Source organism: Bos mutus, chromosome 20, assembly GCF_027580195.1.
Source record: "Bos mutus isolate GX-2022 chromosome 20, NWIPB_WYAK_1.1, whole genome shotgun sequence".
In the NCBI taxonomy this organism is placed as follows: Eukaryota; Metazoa; Chordata; class Mammalia; order Artiodactyla; family Bovidae; genus Bos; species Bos mutus.
In genome coordinates, this window is record NC_091636.1 from 4,504,225 (window position 1) to 4,517,625 (window position 13,401).

The 13,401-nt window shown below is 42.8% G+C and overlaps 1 protein-coding gene across 2 annotated transcripts in view; it reads left to right on the forward strand.

Annotated features, from left to right (window-relative positions):
- CREBRF (CREB3 regulatory factor) overlaps positions 1-13,401 on the forward strand; it is a 60,793-nt gene continuing 47,392 nt past the window's right edge. The window contains exon 1 of one of the 2 annotated variants that reach the window (XM_005899775.3): positions 1-140. The gene's annotated coding sequence lies outside the window, so the exon portion shown is untranslated. Of the gene's footprint in view, positions 141-1,041; positions 1,684-13,401 lie in introns of those variants that run through there. The other variant, XM_070357428.1, reaches the window with a different exon arrangement.

Sequence of the window (13,401 nt, forward strand, 5' to 3'; positions counted from 1 at the left end):
CGTGAGGGGGGCGAGTCACGCGATTTCCGGGAACCCGTCAGGAAGGACATAAACAAAACAAACCCGAGGCAGCATGGAGAGGGGCCGCGGCCCCTGCAGTGGAACCAGACCCAGCGCCTGAGCCGCCCCCACACCCACAGGTGAGGTCCGCTGCCCTCCGCCCGGAGCCCGCAGGTGCCTGGGCTAGGGGACGAGCCGGGCGGGGGGCGGAGGAGGGCCGCTGGCCTAAGAGGCGGCAGCGCCGGGACTCCGGGCCGGGTCGGCACGGGGCGGGGGCCGGGACTAGGACCGAGTCTGGGGGCGCGCGGGCTGCAGGCTGCCGCCTGCCGGTCACGGGGACTCCGGCTCCCCTCCCCCACCCCCGGCCCGGGACGGTTATATAAAAGCGCGGGGCAGCGGTAGAGGGACCTACGGGCGGACGGCAGGCTAGGCCAGGGGTGGGCAGTACTGAGCGTCCGCCCTGCCAGGCCTCCTGGCCCTTTACCGCTACCTCGGAGCCCGGGGCCGTGGCAGCCGGCAACCGGCCTGTCAGAGAAGCGAGCGGGTGGGAGGGGCCGGGGAAGGGAGGGGAGGCGAGGCTGGCGGGGGAGGAGGAGAGAGAGGGGCGTGTGAGGAAGGGCCGGGGCCACGAAGGTTGGAACCAGGCTGGCAGGAGACGAGGAGGCGCGGGCTGCGGTTGGGGGGGTCCAGGCAGGGGTGTCTCGGGGGTAGCCGCTCCCCCTTCTCGTCCCCGCCCCAGTGACTGCCGAGAGGGGCCTCCCTCCCGGGATTTGTTTATATGTCTTCTCAAAGCAGCTTGAAGCGGCTTGGAGGCGGAGCTTTCGGCGCAGAGTGGCAGACGCTGCCATCCAATGGAGCAGGCAGACGGAGGCTGACGCGCCAATGGGCTTGGGGGAGGCGGTGTGATGGGACCCCCCCATTTGTTAGGCTGTGTCGGGGGTGGGCCGGGTGGGGCGGCCATGTTAGATGGGAGGGGACCGGTGGCGGTGGGTCACTGAGAGGGGAGGAGACAGGGCAAAGGGCAAGGGAACCGGGCCGGGGGCGTTTCGGGTGTCCGAAGGCGAGTCCGAGGGGACGATGAAGTAGCTCAGGGGAGCCTCACCCTGACCCACCGCTCTCCCCACCCGAGCAGAGGAGGCAGGGAAGTACCGAGGGCAGTCTAGCCGCCCCTTGGGGATGGTTCCTGGGAGTAGATGGAGCTCAGTTTCTGGGTTCTCCCTCTTTCTCGGCTTTAAGCTTCCTGACAAACCCGGCCGCCAAACCCTGTAATTGCCCTCCTTTAACCCAAGAAGGCAAACCTTTTTGCTGTTTCTGAGCGAGCTGGAGCCTTAAGAGTGCCTTAAGAAGGTACTTGGATAACTAGCGGTCTGAATTTGTGCACCAGGCCCCGGATAGAAGGAGGCAGTGAGGAGGAAGTTCTGTTTTTTTTGGATTTTACACGGAGGAGACCAGGACTAGAAAAGCCGAGAAAGTTAAGGGCTGGGCGGGGTCTCCATTTTTTTCATCAGGATACCTTCTAAAGATCAGGCCCTTCGTGCTTGCCCTGGTCCTGGTAGTAATTTGCCCCTCCTGCTTACATAAATTGATAACCCTTAAATATACTTTCATGAGAAAACTTAGTCTTGAGAAAATTATTTAGGTTTGAAGGTTCTTTAGGACTCTTGTCTTGGGAATACCCTGCAGGTGAGAAATAGGATCAAGATCTGACTGCTTTTAAAAAAGCAAAAAATGAGTCGTCTGTATAAATCTTGTGATTTATGGTAAACTGATTGTCACTTGGTTGTACTTTTAAATATTTTTTTCCCATTTTCTTGTAATCCAAAATAGCTAGGAGAAACACCAAAGATGAAAGAGGAATGGTATGAGTAATTAGAAAATCACTTATTTTACTTTGTTTTATCATTATTTTGGCATCACGTCGGCCGTATTAGATGCTTAATTTAGTTCTTTGTTAACATCACCTTACAACCTGTGACTCTCTTGGTATTCTCAAGGGTACCAGGCTGTTGATGCATCTTTGGTTAAACACTTATCCTCAGGAACATGCCTTAGGTATATCGTGAGGGGCTATTCAAGAGTTGACTGTATGTATTTAGGAATTTGCAATTATCTCCTATTTTGTTAACTAGAGAAAAATAATTGGTAAATAAATGGTTTATCGATTTCTGTATTTGATATGATTGACTCACGGTTCTGTTAAGGATATATAAAAATATAAATCCTGTTTATTTGATAGACTTCGAGTTGTTAAATATAATTTTTATGGCAAATGAAAGTATTTGCTCGCCTATTTTGTCTTATTCTAAGAATGACAAATAGATTCAACAAGACTTATTTGGATGTAACTTTTTTATGTGATTAATAAAGCATCTTTGGAATTTTTAGACTAATAAGCATAGAAGGGCTAAATATATCTAGAAGAAGAGATTACCTCCACTTACCATCCCATTCTCTGTCATGACAGGGAAACAAACTTTTCCAGAAACGATGTCTTGGTTTACTAGTTTAATGTGCGTAGGTTCTTGGATGCAAGTGTAAGTAATAAAGGAATAATTAGTATGTCTCCTGGTGGTGGTGAGCTAAGTACAAGTGACAATGAAAGCACAGTGAGTGTGCATGTTGATTCTGTTACTGTAGCAAAGTTTTAAAAGATTGTGAACTAAATTCACCGTTTGCTTTTATTTTTTTCACCGTTTGCTTTTAAAATTTAATTTTTGGTGTAGATTGACAACTACATGACTTTCAGTGATTCAGCAGAGGTTTCTTTCCGTGTAGGTTTGTACTTGGATGTTTTGGGGACAAATCCTCTTTTACCATATTCAGTAGTTCAGCTTTCAGAGTAGATGAACTCTTGGACTGGACATAAATTTGTCAGATCATTGATTCTAATGATTCTAAGATAGAGTAACCTGTGCAGACTTTGTGTATAGGATGGAGTAGTAAATATTTATGCTTTGTCGGCCATGTAGTGTCTGTCACACCTACTCGGGTCTGCAGATTGTAGCATGAAAGCAGCCATAGACAGTATGTTTGGGGCTATAATCCAATAAAACTTTATTTATAAGAACAGGCTATATTTGAAGGCTGTAGTTTGTCTGTCGACCCATGTTCCAAGACATCAGTCTCTGGGTTTTAAGTACTTGGATGTTAAGTTATTGCATCGTATATAAACATGAACTTTGGGTAATATTTGAGCACTTGCAGAATGTATGTATCTCATGCCTTGAAGAACTTTTAGATTAAGACCACATGTCTACATTTTATTCTGCATTTTTATTTGCGAATAGATGTCTTCCTGAAAACCTGTTTAAACCAAATGTGGGAATGTCAAGTCTTATTTATTTTAGAGATGCATTCTGTTTGAAAAAATTTGACTTTAAAATGTATCTAAGAACCTTAGTGTGTTAACTATTTGGAGAGAAGTTGGTCGAGTGAACAGATACCACACATAGATCTTATATATATCATACATGTAATTTGGGAGCCACATTGTTTGTTTTTGCCTGAGCTCTTTGTAGAATTCCCTAAATAGGATAGGGTGCTTTTTCAAACCAGACCGCCAAAATGTAGGTTGCCCCCCTCCCCTTCCTTGGAAAATATCAGTGCTAAGTGCCCACTGAAGTGGAGATGCCATAACTAAAAATGTTACACAGGCAAGTACTTTTTTCATGTGTAGCTTTCTATTTTGTTTTTATGTAGTATTTCACCAGTCTTGTTGATTCGAACTGGATTTCAGGGTGAGCATGAAAATTTAGAAAAGAGAATATATTGACCTCTTAAAACCAAAACGCATCCTGTGGCCTTCAGTCTCGTTTCTAGTTCTGGTTAACCTATGTTTGCCGGGGTGACTATGAGTGATTCAGTTTATTAGTTTGTTAATGGTAAGGATTAGTGATTTTTTTTCTATTTCACAGGACTATTGGGAAATTGTTAATTATTCTCAAACTCTTGTACTTTGAATATGCTAATACTTCGGGTTTGCTTGAAACCACCTAGCAAATACGTATTTAATTTTCTTTCTGTTAGTGATTGCCTCTCAGTTTCTCTTTTATTAGGACTTTCTGCACTCTACAGTGTTTCCCTACCTACTTAACAGCGAGCAACCTGAGGTCAGAGTCTTCCTCTTATTTCTGTATCCCCAGTGCCTAACACCTTTTAGTGTTTTTGAACTGCTTAAATAAATGCTGCTGCTGCTGCTAAGTCACTTCAGTCGTGTCCAACTCTGTGTGACCCCAGAGACGGCAGCCCACCAGGCTCCCCCATCCCTGGGATTCTCCAGGCAAGAACACTGGAGTGGGTTACCATTTCCTTCTCCAGTGCATGAAAGTGAAAAGTGAAAGTGAAGTCACTCAGTCATGTCCGACTCTAGTGACCCCATGGACTGCAGCCCATCAGGCTCCTCCATCCATGTGAGTAGATTGCTAAAAACTTCTAGATAGAAGGCAGTGAATTCAGTCTACTATTAGTAGAGACCTTGGGGTTGGAAGGGAGTAATTAGTCCCCATCTGCTCCTCAAACAAAAAGTCTACATGTTAAAATTGACCCTTTTTTTGTAAGAAAAACTATTTTGATGATTTCTTTTTTTTTTTTTCGATGATTTCTTAAAAATCCCTTTATTTTTTGTTGTTGCTGTTGTTAGGTACATTCCATTAGTTAGACTCAAGTACTCCTTCCAGGAAAACAGCAACCAAAAACCTTGTTCTTTGTCCTGTGAATTTGTCATTAGCTCTTGGCACACTTGGTCTCTAGATGTTTGACAAATGTGAGCAAAATTTCTTCTTAGATGTTTGGGATAATTATTCATCTACATAGCAAGGGTCCCTTTACGGAGAAATATGTAAAATCATTCTTGCTAATAAGTCTGTTGTATCCCAATAACTTGGGTTAGATGTGGAGAGAGTTTGATGCAGGGGACTGCAGTGGGCTTCCCAGATGGCACAGTGGCAAGGAACCTGCCTGCCAGTGCAGGAGACACAAGAGACAAGGGTTTGATCCCTGGTTGGGAAGATCCCTTGGAGGAGGGCATGGAAGTTCACTCCAGTAGTCTTGCCTAGAGAGTCCCATAGACAAAGCAGCCTGGTGGACTATATAGTTCATAGGGTCACAGAGAGTCAGAACTAAAGTGACTTAGCACACACGCAGTGGTACTTTGTGAATGCAGTACTATCTCATTCCGTTGCTAGCTGAGCCTTGTAAGCCTTTTCAGCTGTTCATGACATTTCTTCCAAAATTCGTGTTGGAAGTCTTCACCCCCAGCAGCCTTCTGAGCTATTCATTTCCTCACTAATTTCCAGCAACTCTGATCATCCTGTCATTCTGTCCTTTGGACAACACCCAAACCATATTTACATGTTTTGTTACAAAGTCATGTTTTCACTTACTTATCTTTCGATATTGTTGACGTTGACAAGTTTCTCGTGAGAGCATCATGAGCTTGCTGTTTTTTGTCCTTCAGTTTCCTTGTGAAACACTTAACGCTTTCTTCCAAGTAATGTTTTGCTTTGGCAAATTGAAGCTCCCCCTTTTATTTTGTAGATAAATTTCCTACTTTGACTGCTATACGCTATTCCTGGTGCAATTTTCCTTCTGTTTTATATGTGCCATTCACTGAGAAATGAAAACAAAACTTAAAATGCTCTTTGACCGTGTAGGGAGACACTGGCGGTAAGGTAGATGTACTCTTGTTTGAAAGATACACTGTACTCCTTTCTTTGGCTGTACTGTGTGGCTTGTAGGATCTTAGTTCCCTGACCACACACAGATTATACCGGGGCCCTTGGCAGTGAAAGCACCAAGTCCTAACTCCTGGAACATCAGGGGATTCCCTCACTGTACCCTTTAAACAGAAAAGCTTCAAGGAGCCCGCTTTAAGACTTGTTGTGGAAGACTTATTAGTTTAATCTCAAAGTCGTGTCCTACTCTTTGCGACCCAGTGGACTGTAGCCTGCCAGGCTCCTCTGTCCATGGAATTCTCTAGGCAAGAATACTGGAGTGGGTTGCCATTTTCTTCTCCAGGGGATCTTCCCGACCCAGGGATCATGCCTGCATCTCCTGCTTGGCAGGCAGATTCTTTACCACTGAGTCACCTGGGAATCGTTGTAGAAGACTAGGTGAACTTTATAGTTTTTCAAATTGCTCTTTAGTAAAGGTTTCATCCTCGCTACTGACTCCTCTGCTGGAGTTGCCCATAGACTAGTAGAGGAGACAGATATTACAGTTCAACATTATGGTATTTAGAACAACGTGGATTCTGCCTGGAAAAGCTTCCCAGACAAGATGGCATTTAAACTGGGATTTGAAGACTAGTGAAAGAAATCAGAGAAGTCTGAAGGGTGTACAAGATGTATGGAGTGGGGTTGGGTATGGGAAGACTTCAGCAGAGGCAGAGGCAGAGACAGGAAGGGAAGGGGCTGCTTTGTGCGACTGGAGGGGGTGGGGGAAGAACTCTCCTGCTCTCCCTTCCCTCTGATTCCACGGGGCTGCTTTGCACTCCCAGGCCTCTGTTCTCTGTTCTCTTGCGCTCTGACTTTGGGCTCTTTTCCCCTGGTTTTTAGTTCTCCTTTTAGCCCCTCATCACGGCCTGACATGCCTCCCTTTTTCTGTTTTCTCATCTGTGGGCACCAGGTGCCCTTGATTCTGACGCAGTGTGTCCCTTACCTTCATCTCCTCGCCTCCATCCCTTCCTTTACTCTCTTTAGGTTCCTTTTCCTTTTCTTCCTTTTCCTTTTGCTTTGTTTGAAAAGAAAACAAAAATTCTTTCACAGTACTGTTAATTTTGCATATAAACAGCAGTAAATGTCTGAGTTGATTCCCTCTTGGGACATCTTATGTGATCAACCTGCCTTTGATACTTATCCAGGTACTAATTATTCATTTCTGTGAATTTCCTTTTTTGACGAATTTTTCCTTTGTGTTCAGAGATGCCTCTTCTCATAGGCTACAGTGCAGAATATTACTACTTATATTTTGTGTTTTTTACTTCTTATGTGCCTTAAACTTGTTGTGTGACGAGACCCAATTCAAATCTCACCTTTTCCTGAAATTTTCCCAAACTTTCCCAGGTAGAGATAGTAGTACTCTTCTCTGTAGTTTTATAGTATTTTTTGAATGCCTCTTTTTAGAACTAGCTTTATTGAGGAACAGGTTTTATAAATTCACTCAACTTTTAGTTTTGACAAATGTGTGCAGTTATTTAACCTCCTCTACAGTCATGATGTGGAATATTTCCATCACCACAGAAAGTTCCCTCATGCCCCTCTTCACTCCGGCTGCAATTACTGTTTACTTGCTGTCACCACAGTTTTTTCTTTTTTGTAATTTCATATAAGTACAGTCATAGAATCTGTTGTCTTATGAGTCTGACTGCTTTTACTTAACATAATGCTTTTGAGATTTATTCATGTTGTTTCAAGTATCAGCTGAGTACTTGTTATCATATGGATGTACCACAGTCTATCCATTTACCAGTCGATGGCTATTTGGGCTGCTTTCAGCTTTTAGGTTATTGTGAATAAAGATGCTATAGACATTCCTGTATAGTTCTTTTAAATACCTGTTTTCACTTTACATTTCACCTGGAGGTAGAGTTGTGACTGGAGCAAGCTGGAAAGCACAGGCCAATGTCAGGTGATGGCTCTCAACTCCAGTTCAGGTGATTGTGCTGGGAGTACGTCCCCAGTGTTGTCAGGTGTGTTTTTCCCCCTCAAGAGAGAGGTATTTGATAACAGGATACAGAAATTTTATGAGATTTCCAATTCAAGTTCTGACAGTTAAAATTTAACTTTTTACAGACACTACTGTGTCGGCTGAACAAAATCCATAGGTAGGCATTGATTTATTTATTTATTGATTTATGGCTGTGATTCAGTTTGAGAACTTTGCTTTAAATTTTCCGTTTTTTTGAGAATTCCCCAGTGGTCCAATGGTTAGGTCTCGGTACTTTCACTGTCAACACCCAGGTTCAGTCCCTGGTTGGGGAACTAAGAACCTACAAGCCACACAGCCAAACAAAAATGAACGAAGAAAGAAACAGCTGCAGTTTTTGTCTCTTGTTTTAAATTGTACATACTCTTAGTAGATTGACCTTATTAGGCTCTTGTTACCTTGTTTTATACCTTAGCACAATAACTTGCTGGTTTCCCAAACTCCCAAGTTAAAAACTATTAAGTTACTGTAAATGAATTTTCTTCTTTACTCTCCTTGGGGGGACGTAAGAATTAGGAGTGTCTAATGGAAGAATGGGACTAGGTTCTGGTCACTCCTTGAATTTCTCTGCTGTTAGCGCCGATTCTATTCAAAGCTCTGTTTTCTCAGCAGTTGGGATAGTCTACCTCCTTTGTTTTGATGTATTGTGAACCTTGTTGAGACAAGTATAGTGTAGATTAAACTGTATGTGTATGTGTGTGTGTTCTTCAGAAACTGTGTAAGGTCTTTTAAGTACAAAGATAAGTTTTGTATAAATCTGTTCCCTCCAGTTACTCAGACTCTTTGGTGAAGCCAGTGTAAATGACTATAAAAAGAGGTAAAATGTATGTGATTTTTTTGAAGAAAAGAGCAATAATCTCTCAGAAGAAGCCCTTTTCCTTGTAACTTTTTCTCCAGTTCTTTATTGTGTACAGAGATGACTAGTTTGCAACTTTATGAACTACTTTGTGAACCCAAAGATTGTTTTGCTGATTAAACCGGCATAATGGACATCTCACCCTCACACAGCGGGAGTGAGGGTGTCACATGGCCTGTGCTGCCTGCATATCCTCTATTCACCCTAGATTCAGGCAGCTGGGTTTGTGATAATTAAGTTTGGAATTCAAGTTAGGATTCCATGTTGAATTTAGGTTTGTATATTCAGTAGCAGCCATATCTGAGGAACATCTTATACTGAGGAAGGAATCAGAAAACAAAAAATAGCCACCATTTATTGAGTGTCTGTTTTGTGCCAGGGCTAGATTCTTTACATATTATCATGAATCACAGTATCCCTGGGGAATTCTTGTATTTACAGATAAAACAGGTGAGAATGTGGAACAAAATCCCAGATACTCAGCAGAACTTTATATCTTGAATCTAGAGTTTGCTTCTCATTTTGTTGTGATTATTTAGTCACTCAGTCATGTTGGACTCTTGTAATTCCATGAACTGTATCTTGCCAGGCTCCTGTGTCCAAGGGATTTTCCAGACAAGAATACTGGAATGGGTTGCCATTTCCTTCTCCAGGGAATCTTCCCAGGGATTGAACCCATATCTCTTGCTTGGCCAGTAGATTCTTCACTGCTGAGCTACCAGAGAAGCCCTTTCAGGAGTAGTAGAGCCAAAGAGGCAGCCACCATTTCTCAGTGTATTCAACTGTATTCACAACCTCTGTAGCCCTTGGGCCATAACCTCTGTACCTGTATAGTCCTGAGCCAGTGGCATATAATAGCCCATTTCACACTAGGAAGGAATTTGAAGGGAATTTAAAAATTGCCTCTAGCGTATATACATTCATGCTACTTTTGAAAAGCATCAACTCTGAGAAAGGAGTCAGGAGACAGTAAATTTTGAGGAAGGGCCCAGATCTCTGATTGCCAGAGCACTGGCGCTGTTAGGGTCGGCCCGAGTGGGTGTCTCCCTGACCCGCTGCTGCGTGGCTCAGGTGTGCTCTCACATGCACTGCTGTTTTTGTGCTGCTACCTTTAATTGTATTGTTCCTTTTTATGTTTTGTAGATTTTTGTAGAACAGTTCAGAAAGTGAAATGATTCTTTAAAACTCCAGTGTTGAACCTGAATAAAATATTTGTCTTAGTTACAAATGTGTGTGTGTGAAATAGAGAAAGCAAAGGAGAGAGAATAGTGTAACATGCATTAGTCTAGTGCCTGGATTCAGTTGGTTTAAATAAGTTTTAATCCTATTCTTTCCTTTATTCTCTCCTCCCTAGACAAAAATTATTTACTATCTTTAAAATTGACTGAAATTTGAACAGTACTCTTCCTGGAAATTAAAAAAATAAATTCAGAAGTGGTTCAAGACTCAAATTAACAAGCTTGTAGAAGCTTGTACAAGATACTTCGGAGCGCATGAAAGATGCTTAATAAATATATATTGAATGACTTCTTTGTAATGTCCTCTTTCTGTATGAAGAATGACACGCTTCTGACTCCTTATCTAGAATGACCCGTGGTCTTAGGAGGTTTCCTATTCATGGAACTCTTGTCTGGATGCTCGTGCTGAGCAAAGCATTACTCTTGACACTGCAGTAATAGACATGAGATATAATAGTCATTCTTAAAGATTTTACAATCTCTGATAGAAAAGGCAAGCGTTTGGGAGGAGAAAGAGGAAAAACATAAGCAAAGGCATGAAAAGCCGGAGTCTCACTGCTGGAGATCCTTAGTGAAGTGGGATTGTAACTGAGGACTTGGGGGAGATTGTAAGATTAAGCTGATACTGTTATATTTATTAGAGAGGGGTGGAAGTTAGGGTATTGAAAGATAGTTTCCTTGTGTCTGAGTATTTTGAACATTATCCAGGAGATAATGTTAGTTGCTGAAAACTTACCAGCACGTTGCTAATATGATGTGGTAGTTTAGGGAGAATAATTTGATAATGGAGCATAAGAAGTGGAGAGAGGGAAAGGTTGGAAGCAAAGAGATCTGTAGGGCAATTACTGGGACAGTAAATAGAAAATGATAAGGTTCCAACAGGGGTTGAGAAAGTGGGAAAGGCAAAGTCAGACAGGTACATGCATCCTCTGTACAAGGTTAAATTGTCGGTATATTTTTAATAAAGAGGCTGATGTCATTTAAAACACAGCAAGTGGGGAGGAGGAAGAGAGTCAAGGCTGAGATCAGTGTCACACACCTGAATGTCTGATGATGGTGGTACTGTTGACAGAATAAACCTTTGAGTGGGGAGGTGGCGTGTTGTGTCTGAGGTCATGGGCTGTAAGTGATCTAGGAAAATACCTGTACCTGGGTCTCAGTAGAGACGGTTCACTGGTGTGTTTAGGATGAAGACACAGATTTGGGAGGCCTTTGGAGATGACCTTTGAGACGTTGACGATAGAGACAGTCTGATAGTTTGCACAGAGGCATCCATTTACTGAATGACCTTGGACAACCCATCGTTGGTGAACTTTTCGAATTAGAGTCCGGCGGTTGGACAGAGGGTGAGGGTGCTGATGATGCTGATACTAACCCTAATCACTCCACCGGGCTGTATTCAGTGGCAGGGTATGGTAGTGTGCTTCTAATCTGTGAACAGTAGCACCAAATAGAAACTGAGCATTTGTCATGAGCTGTCAAGGGCGGCTGTGGTTAGAAATGCATTCTTTGGTTCTGTCTTTTATTCTTATGGTTCAAACAACTTAATTGGCAGGTATTAAGACTGCAGAAAGACCCTAGTATTTAATAGCTGATGGTTTTCAGAAATAAAAACTCTTCCCATTCGACTCACACTGAAAGAAACCTGCCTTCATAGTCTTTCTTATTGGTTCCGAAAGTGGTTTAAATAAGCTCTCGTGTCTTGTCTCTGGTTATCGTTGAGCCAGAGTTTGGGGAGTGACAGGATGAGATGATTGGATGGTGTCACTGACTCAGTGGCCATGAGTCTAAGCAAGCTCTGGGAGATAGGAAAGGCCCAGGAAGCCTGGGGTGCTGCAGTTCCTGGGGTTGCAAAGAGTCAGACATGGCTTAGCAACTGAACAACAAAGATTTTGGAAAGGAATTCTCTGAGAGGGCTCGTGTCTTTCTCTAAGACAGCATTCCAAGGAGAGATCACTTTTGAGATTTAGTATATTTTCTCAGCTCTTCAGGATTTTCAGGAAAACGTGGTTTTAACTGTTTTAATTAAGTGTTGCCACCAACCCGATTTACCTCCTTATTTTTAGAATCCTGAGTGTGAGGATAAAAGGAGACTATTGGGCTGCCCAGGGTTGAGGAGTTCACAAGGTGTTACGACTGGAGGATCACATCCCAACTGGATTAACATCTGTTTAGGATAACCATCTAGTTTGAAATTTGCTTGCTTGTTTCCCATATGTTGGACTCTAGAGAGCTTCTGTTGAAGGGTAGAAAGGAGTGACAGGTTCATAGGGTTTACACGATGTGATGAAGGGAGAACACAGCCCCCACGTTTTCTATAATGAATCCCTTGCATAGTCAGCCTCTGCGTCCTCAGTGGTTTGGTGACTGGTAAAACAGCTTGATTTAGTAAGCCTCTGCAGGTCTGTTCTGTTCAACTCGTGGTAAGTAGTTTTCTAAAGGAAAAGAATTATTGAGTGGGGCATTTGAAGTGTAGCAGTTTGGATGGAATGTGTGGCGGTCTTTCCTTCCTCCCTCTCCCCCTTCCCTTTCTTTCATCTTGGGGATTAAATCGCAGGGGAAACGATTTATTTAAATGAGGGGTCAGGATGGTTACCACCTACAGAGAGAGAACCCAAGAACTCTGCCACATGAAAGGAATGATGAACATAAGCTAGCAGCGTTTAGAAACGATCAAAAGAAACCATGATATATAAATTATATAACTATAAATGTGATGGCCTTTCTTACCACAAATGTTGTTTAAAAAGATTTTCCTAGTGGGGAATTCGCTGGCAGTCATTAAGACTCTGTGCTTCCACTGCAGGAAGCACAGGTTCAATCCCTGGTCAGGGAGCAAAGATCCTGTAAGCTGTGTGTGGCAAGTCAGAATAATGATAATCATAAAATTTTGGCTTGTGGTAAACATTAATTTTACCATTTAAACCACATTGTGTATAATTCAGTGGCATTAAGTGCATTGACAGTTTTGGGTAACCATCACCACTGTTCTGAAATATCTAGAATATTTTCATCACCCCAAACAGAAATTCTTTACCCAGTAAACAATAACTCTCCCAGCCTCTGGTAGCCTCTCTTCTTTCTGTCTCCATGAATTTGCCTTTTCTGGTACTTCATTTAAGTGGAATCGTATAGTATTTGTCTCGTGTGTCTGATTTGTCTCACTTAGCATGCTGTTTGCAAAGCTCATCCATGTTGTAGCATGTATCAGAAGGCGTTCCTGTTATGACTGAATAATGCTCCACTGTGTGCATCTGTTAATGACCACTGGGATTGTTCTTCCTTTTGGCTCTTGTGAATAATGCTGCTGTGAATATGGGTGTACATGTATTTGTTTGAGTTCCTGCTTTCGATTTCTTTGGGTATGTATCCAGACGTGGAATTTCCAGATCAGACAGTAATTCTGTGTTTAGCTTTTTAAGGAATCACTGAACTGTTTCTCAGCTGTACTGTTTCACATTCCCATCAGCAGTGCACAACGTTTCTGATTTTTCCATATCCTCACCAACACTTGTTATTTTCCATTATTTGGCTGTTAACCATCCTGGATGGGTGTGTCAGATTTTTTAACATGTATTCTGATGATTCAGGCGTGCTGCTTAC